Below are 8,192 nucleotides of genomic sequence, written 5' to 3'. Positions count from 1 at the left end.
TTAGAGAAAGAGGCAGCATTCATAACATTAGCATATCATGAAGTGCTTTGATGCATCGCAAAATTAAAGGCTACCCTATTAATATTTTAAGAAGTCCTGCATAAAAATCAACATTTTTGTTACATTAAATTAACATGTGTTCTTCTCCAGTTCTGCATGTTTAATTAGGCCGCACTCCTCTGTCAAAGGAAATATGCATGCTGCCATGTGATTTGCTATGATTACTTGAGAACTAGCAAACAACTCTTCACAAATATATGTGTCTGGTACTTTCAAATGCCTCATACAGGATTTGCTTATGAGAGGCCTCCATTAAAAACTGATTTCATACATTTGCATATTTGCAAGGGAAATATGTCTGATGTGTTTAATTAATGAGCAATACATTTTTAGCCTAAATCTACAGAACTGCGTTTGTGTTGCACCGATTAACTGTAACATGACAACTGGATTAAGATTCTCTAGAATATCTTAAAGTAAATCTTTAGTTTGAACCTGTACAATTAGTAAAAACTAGCAAAAACATAGCACCATGTCTCTTCTGTTTTCAGTTCTTTGGGTCTGTGTACAAAAGGGAAACTTACAAACTGCAAACCATTATGTGGCGAGAAACACAGGAAGAGATATTTTAAATGTCAGCAGTTGGAAAACCCAATCTGTTATTAGGTTTTTTGCAGAATTGAGGAGATTATTAACATTTTCAATTAGCGATAACATAATTGTGGAATAGACATGTGCACAGTATATTAAATCTTTCAAAATATTATAATGATCTACTTTGAAGCTGAATGGTCCATTACATCACTTGAATCTCTGATACAGTGGCATTAGTACAGAAACTTGAGGTAAGATTACAGTAACTTTTTAAAATCAACGATCTGCCTTTTTTTTTTTTTTATGTAAGCAAACCTCTCTGTAAGGTTTCAATGTAATACAACAATGCTAGAATACAAGGTCAAACATAAAACATGGTTTTGTTGCTTTGAGTTGACTTGGTGAACAGAGTCACATACTGGCACACTCCAAACTATTAGTGGCAAAATCTCTAAATGAGCATGTGTAGGAAGGGAGACGAGCCAAGGAACAATTGCACTTACAGGAGAATAAAGTTATTTAATTAATACATGCCTCATTTGCATACATACAAATCACCCTGGTCCCATTTGGATCTGCAAAGTGGGACACTCTGTTCTCATTTGCTGACCTAAATATCGCTTGTCACTCAACATTCCATCAAAGTTTTCATTATTATTATCATCTCATATTTTCTTTTAAGTTAACAAGGAACAGTTGATAAATTATGTTTAAATGAAGAAAGTTACATGCTCTTAATTAAATAATGACAGTGAGCTTCAGTTTCTTAACATTTACACTGTAGGATGATTTCTGAATATGTTCTTTCCAATTAGTGTAAAGCTACATAAATGCAAATCTAAACGATGATGTCCCAGATCCCCTGTTGAGACTTTTGGATTTGATTTGACTTTGATCAAACACACATGGTGCAAGACTTTCGTCCAAGTTTTACATGGGGACTAATCAACTCTCCCTATGTTTTTGATCTGTGAAAAAAGCAGGTTTGAATTTGCACTAAGGTTCCAAACATTATGTTTCCCCATTTATGGTATAAACATTGAAATGATTATTGTAATTCATAGTCTTAATGGATAACTGTAATACTCGAAATGTCAGGTGCAACAAATTGCTCTTCTGGTAGTGTACATGTATCTAAAGAATCATTCTTATAGTTAATTTATTTATTTTTATCTGTACTGATATTCCTAAATGTAACTGTTAAATACAGGTTTTTTTATATTGAGTTCAATACCATGAAAGATTATTTGCAATAGAGCAATCCACACTCTTTGTTAATGGAGGGTAAATATGTATGTGAACTTACTATCCTGTCTGTAAAACCTTAAGAAACATGTAGTGGTACGTTGGTGCAGACTGCTAGAAGCTTTAGGTGAGCCTCATTAAATGGTTACATCAATGATTAATTGGCAGGTTTCGCAAGCACAGCATGAAAACGAAGCCAAGGTGTTGTGTTTTTCTGCCTTAAGACAGTGCTATGCCTTGATTCGTTGAGAGAGGTGCAGGAAAAAGGCTTCCTGAAGTTAAAAGAACTGTTGGATCAACTGAAAAGCCCAAGGACATTTACCTCATTTATGTTTACAAAAAGCCCAATTCACTGTATGGATTGTAAATGTCAGGCATTTAGGGAAAATGTTTAATTGCTTTGTTGCACACAGCATTTTTACACATGCAGAGGTTATCATTTGTCTCGAGCTATTACGTTTTCACTCTCATCTTGTTTGCTTGTTTGAGTCAGAAATCCAAGATGTTGTCAAGAACAAACAAAGACAGCTTGACATTTCAGATCATGAGTAAATCTATGCTCTGACGTACAACCGAAGCCATAACAGGACTCAGAGGTATTAACCGCCTACATTCTGTTGCAGTTTCATCTATTCTTCTGTTAGATATGCAGGAATGTGTATAAAAGAACACTGAATGATGTTGAGCCGAGCTCCTCAATTATTCAGCATCTCTCTCCAAAATTATAGATAGTAAATCAATGGTGATAAAAGAGCATAAGATACCATTTTGGATTCAAAGTACCTTTTGTATTAGAATCTCAGCCTCCCTTAGGCGAATGCATAAGTAAGGCGTAGACGTTATAAGGATCCCTGCAGTGTTGGGAATGCCATGTTGAGACAACATAAAGTCTTAAAACACGGTAATTGTGTGCCTTTGAATTATTGGCAGCCAAAGAATCATGAAATAATCCATAAAGGAGAGAATATGAGATCACACTGCTTGACATCATTTGTTGGGCGCACACAATGTAAATCATAGTGAATTTGCATTTTCATTGCATTTGAGAGCCATGGGAAGAAATGAAGGAAGTCAGTTCAGCAAAGAAAGCAGAACAGGTGCAATTCATAAAGGAATTGCCCATAAGTGCAAGCCGCCTGTTTCCCAAAGCATGACTGTCTAATGTAGCACATATAAATGTTGCTTCTTCTCTTCCAGCTCAATGAGTTCTTGGTTGCAGCTATACAGGTTTGACCCTCTCTTCTCTGTAAACAGTCTGGAAGAGCTTGGAAAACCAGACAAGGGTTTGTCATCCTCAAAGAACACAGGAAGGTCTCTGTGAAGATCAATCTCTTCCTGAATGGAAAGGATCTTCCTCTGATGTTTTATTTCTTCATTTTATTTTTTTTTTTCAGATGTGAGCCGTGCATCCTTATAAAAAAAAAAACAATGGGCCAGAGAAACATTAACATCTGGTGAATGTTTACTCAATTGGTAAATACGGCACGATTTAAAGGGATAGTTCACCCAAAAATACATTGTCATAACTTACCCTCAAGTGAAACACAAAAGATGGTGTTAGGCCAATTTAAAGAAAAACGACAATGCTCTTTGCCGCTATAGGTGCAAATAATGGTATATGCTTTTTAAACCACAGTGCAAATAGTTGTAGATCTTATTTGTACCCCAACCCCAGTGCAAATAGTGCCAGATACTATTTGCACCTCAATTTAAATATAATAGGGTTATCATTGCAGCATGTTTATTGTGAGGATTGTTTGTTTTGTTTTGTGTGTGTGTGTTTATTTAGACTCATCCAGCACTTTAGTATGTACAACTACGTATTCATGCGAATATCTAATCAGCCAATCTTGTGGCAGCAGTGCAATGCATAAAATCATGCAATAAGCATCAGTAGCTTCAGTAATGTTTACATCAACCATCTGAATGGGGAACATTTTTTGATCTCAGTGATTTCGACTGTGGCATGTTTTTGGTGACAAAGAGGCTGGTTTGAGTATTTCTCTAACTGCAGATCTCCTGGGATTTTCACACACAACAGTCTCTAGAGTTTACTCAGAATGGTGTCAAAAATAAAAAACATCCAGTAAGTGGCAGTTCTGTGGGTGGAAATGCCTTGTTGATGAGAGAGGTCAACAGAGAATGGCCAGACTGGTTCAAGCTGACAGAAAGGCTACAGTAATTCAGAGAGTGTACAATTCTAGTGAGCAGATTGGATCTCAGAATGCACAACATGTAGAACCTTGAGGCAGATGAGCTACAACAGCAGAAGACCATGTTGGGCGCTTTTTTAGGACCTAGTGCTCCTAATAAAGTGCTCAGTGAGTGTTTTAGGTGTCCCACTGATACCCTACACCAAGCCCTACCCCTAAACCTAACCTACAAAAATTAGCCATGGTTTAACAGCAGTAACAAAAGTTAAAAAATTTAACCATCACCCCTTGGACCAGGAAGGGAACCGTGAGTCCCCTGTGAATGAAACAGTATGAAAAATTCTAACAAAAATAAAAAGGAGTGATTTGTTAATTATATTCACCCTTTGAAAGCACTACAACTAAACATTATATGATGTATTACCTTGTGAATTTCATTTTTTTTTTTTTTTTTTTTAAATGAATATAATATACAGTAATATCAAATCAATTGTTTGCAATAAGCTCCAAAAAAGTTGGGACAGTTGAGTGTTTACCACTGTGAAACATCATTATTTCTTCTAATAACACTTATTAAGCATTTAGACACTGAAGGCACAAGTTTGTTACGTTTAAAAGTGGAATTTTCACCAATTCACCCATTATGCTGGTCTTCAGCTGCACAATTGTGCGGCATCTTCGTTGTCGTATTGTGCACTTCATAATGCACTACACATTCTCTATTTGAGATGGACAGGACCACAGGCAGGCCAGTCTAGCACCCGCACTCTCTGCTTATTCAGCCAGTATGTGGTTTGGAGCTTTCCTGCTGAAAATTCCGGGATGTCCCTGAAAAAGACGGAGCTGTATGGCAGTATATGCTGCCCCAAAATGTTTACATATCTGTTTGCATTAATGTTGCCCTCACAGATGTGCAATTTACACATGTATGAGCACTGACACACTGAAATACAGACACTGGCTTTTGGACCTGATGCTGATAACAGCTTGGATGTTCCTTTTCCTTTTTGGCCAGGAGAACACAACGGCTATGTGTTCTTTTATTTCTGCCATTTTCTCCCAAATTTGGAATGCCCAATTCCCAATGCGCCTTGTGGTGGCGTAGTGACTTGCTACAATCCGGATGGCAGAGGACGAATCTCAGTTGCCTCCATGTCTGAGACTGTCAGACCATGTATCTTATCACGTGGCTTGCTGAGTGTGTTACCGTGGAGACATAGTGCATGGAGGCTTCACGCTATTCTCCGTGGCATCCATGCACAACTCACCATGCGCTCCACCGAGAGCGAGAACCACACATTATAGCGACCATGAGGAGGTTACCCCATGTGACTCTACCCTCCCTAGCAACTGGGTCAATTTGGTTGCTTGGGAGACCAGTCTGGAGTCACTCAGCTCACCCTGGATTCGAACTCGTGACTCTAGGGGTGGTAGTCAGCATCTTTATTCGCTGAGCTACCCAGGCCCCCCACAACGTCTGTGTTTTTCAAAAAGTATTTGAAATGTGGACTCATTGGTTCAAAAAACACAGTTCCACTGTTCTACTTTCCATCTAAGATGAAACCGAGCCCAGAGATGTCGGCAGTGCTTCTGGACAGTGTTGATGTAGGGCTTCTGCTTTGCATAGTAAAGTCTTAACTTGCATCTGTTGATGCAGCGGTGGATAGTGTTGACTAACAATGGTTTACTAAAGTTATCCCAAGCCCATGTTCATGATATCAGTTACAGATGAACGATATTTTTTAAGACAGAGATGTCTGAGGGATCAGAGATCATGTGCATTCAGAAGTGGTTTTCATCTTGCACTTTACGCACCAAGATTTGACAATATTCCTTGAATCTTTTAACTATATTGTGCTCTTTAGAAGATGAAATGCCCAAAATCCTTCCATTTTATCTTTTGGGACCATTATTCTCAATATGTGTCTATAATAATCCATTATTTGCTGAAGCCTCTGTTGGCAAATTATCCTTGCTATTGAAGGACTAGGCTGTTTTTGGAGGCTTCTTATATACTATGACACAATTGCCTCACCTGTTTAACATCTCCTGTTTCACATCATCAAATTGTTATTATTCTTAAATTACCCATGCCTCAATTTTTTTGGAGCATGTTGCAATCATCTGATTTGAAATATCTGTACATTAAAAAAACAAATAAACAAAGAAATTCACAAAGTAAAACATCATAAAATGTGAAATTGTAGTGTTTATTTTTTATAATTATTTAGCAAATCACTACTTTTAGCATTTTTCATACTGTCCCAACTTTTTTGGAAATGGGGTTGTACTTATTTTATGTAGTATTAAAGAAAATATTAAGAGTGGAGACAGGAAAGAGGATTAGCATAAGATTGACACAATCACGGTTTTGAACTCGTGTCATTCGCACATAAAAGCATAACTGCACCATCTTTCAGCCCCATTGCAACAACACAAATAATGCAATTTGTTGTAAATTTCTATGATTCCACCAGATTGTTTGGGTGAAAATAAAAGGGGTTCTGTGTGGCAGGCTCTATTAATTTTACACTTACTGAGTGTAAAATAAATTGCATGGGGATAAAAGACAAAAGAAGCAGTGAAAGTGAATGATGACTGAGGTTTGCATTCTGCCTAACATGAAATTTTGTTTTACACAGATTAATGAAAGTCATACACATTTGGAATGACATGAATGTGAGTAAATGTTGACAATATTTTCATTTTTGGGTGAACTATCCCATTAAATTATTTACAATATTTAATTTACTGAATAATTAAGTTATTAACAATATAAAATTTTCACAGACTATGATGCATTTTCGCATTCATTTAGCAGCATGTGGCAGTGATTCTACACACCCAGTCCCTTATCAGGCTAATCAAGCCTCCGAGAGGGATAAAGGCCAACTGCGGAGGATTGTGCGGGAGAGAGAGATAGTTTACGGACATGTATGTCGTGTGTGTTTGTGTCTTTTGTTTAAGTTTAAGCATTAAAATATTATTTATGTTGTCAAGCCGGTTCACTGCCTCCAATCCGCCCGGAGAGGCGCGGCTGTCGTCTGTTAGAGGGTGGAGGAGTGGCCAAGGAACAAGCTACGGCGTATCAGAGAAGTGGCGAGTAAGTGTTTTTTTTTTTCATCTCTCTCTCCTCTCTCTCTCTCTCACTGCCGCTCCGCGTTGGCCTTTTCCCTCTCGTTTAAATTTTACAGTGTTTTTTGGCGGGTACTACACTGTTACAGGTCCACCGTCGCGAACCTTGATGCTGGACACTCGCTAGAATGTGCCTTAGCGTCAACATCTTGAACGGCAGTTAAGTCCAAGCTTGTCCGGCGGTGCCATAGGCTCTAGCCGTCAGGGAAGATGTGTACCTACAGGCCTTGGATGGGAGCTTAGGGCGCGCATGCCAGGTGGTGCACTACGCGGACACAGGTGCACCACGAGCACCTTATACACTTGAGGCATGACCGAGTAACCCCTGGCCGCTCCGCCATCGAGTGTAGTGAGGGCGGGGGAGCCAAGAGATCGGGACTGGGCAGAGAAAGGTGCCTCCCACAAACTCGTCAGCTCCTCGTGCACTTCCTGGAAGAAAGGCACTAGGGCGGGGCCTTGCTGTGAGCGGCGCCAAGAGTCCAAATGGAGTCCAAATCATCCAGCCACGAGGGTTCGGGGGAGAGCGGAGGGCTCCACTTTAGTCCGACACTCGTGGTGGCCGGGGAATGTATGTCCGTCATTTACACGTCCACCTGTGACTGGGCAACCACACCTGAGGGGGGAAGCCCAGCGGAGGCTTCCATGTCAGACAGGACAAGCCCACTCTCCGATGCTGCGCTTCACCTTCATGGGCACCGAATAAGAGGTCGAACTCGCCCTGGGACGAGCCGGCACATTCATCCGAATGCCTAACCGGAGCAAACATGCGTGTCGGGGAATGGGAGGTCCGCGGGGATTTAACCGGTGGAGGTGGTCCCATTGTGGTCCCCATATCACCTCCAGTGCTCACTCTGCTGGCCTCATACCTGTAGGTAGAAGGACTGAGGTAGGGAGCTGCTGGGATGGTTTGCTTTCTTACAAAAGCGATCCACGTCTGCAACATTGCCATGGTCATTGCCACGCAATGAGGACGTGACGCATCCACAAATGATGTCTCGGCATTAAGTGAGTGACAGATAGGGAACTCGTTATAGTTTACTTCAGATTACAAAACCCAGAAAAGGG

The sequence above is a fragment of the Xyrauchen texanus genome, chromosome 2 (assembly GCF_025860055.1).
Source record: "Xyrauchen texanus isolate HMW12.3.18 chromosome 2, RBS_HiC_50CHRs, whole genome shotgun sequence".
NCBI lineage: Eukaryota > Metazoa > Chordata > Actinopteri > Cypriniformes > Catostomidae > Xyrauchen > Xyrauchen texanus.
This window is presented reverse-complemented; position numbering follows the sequence as displayed.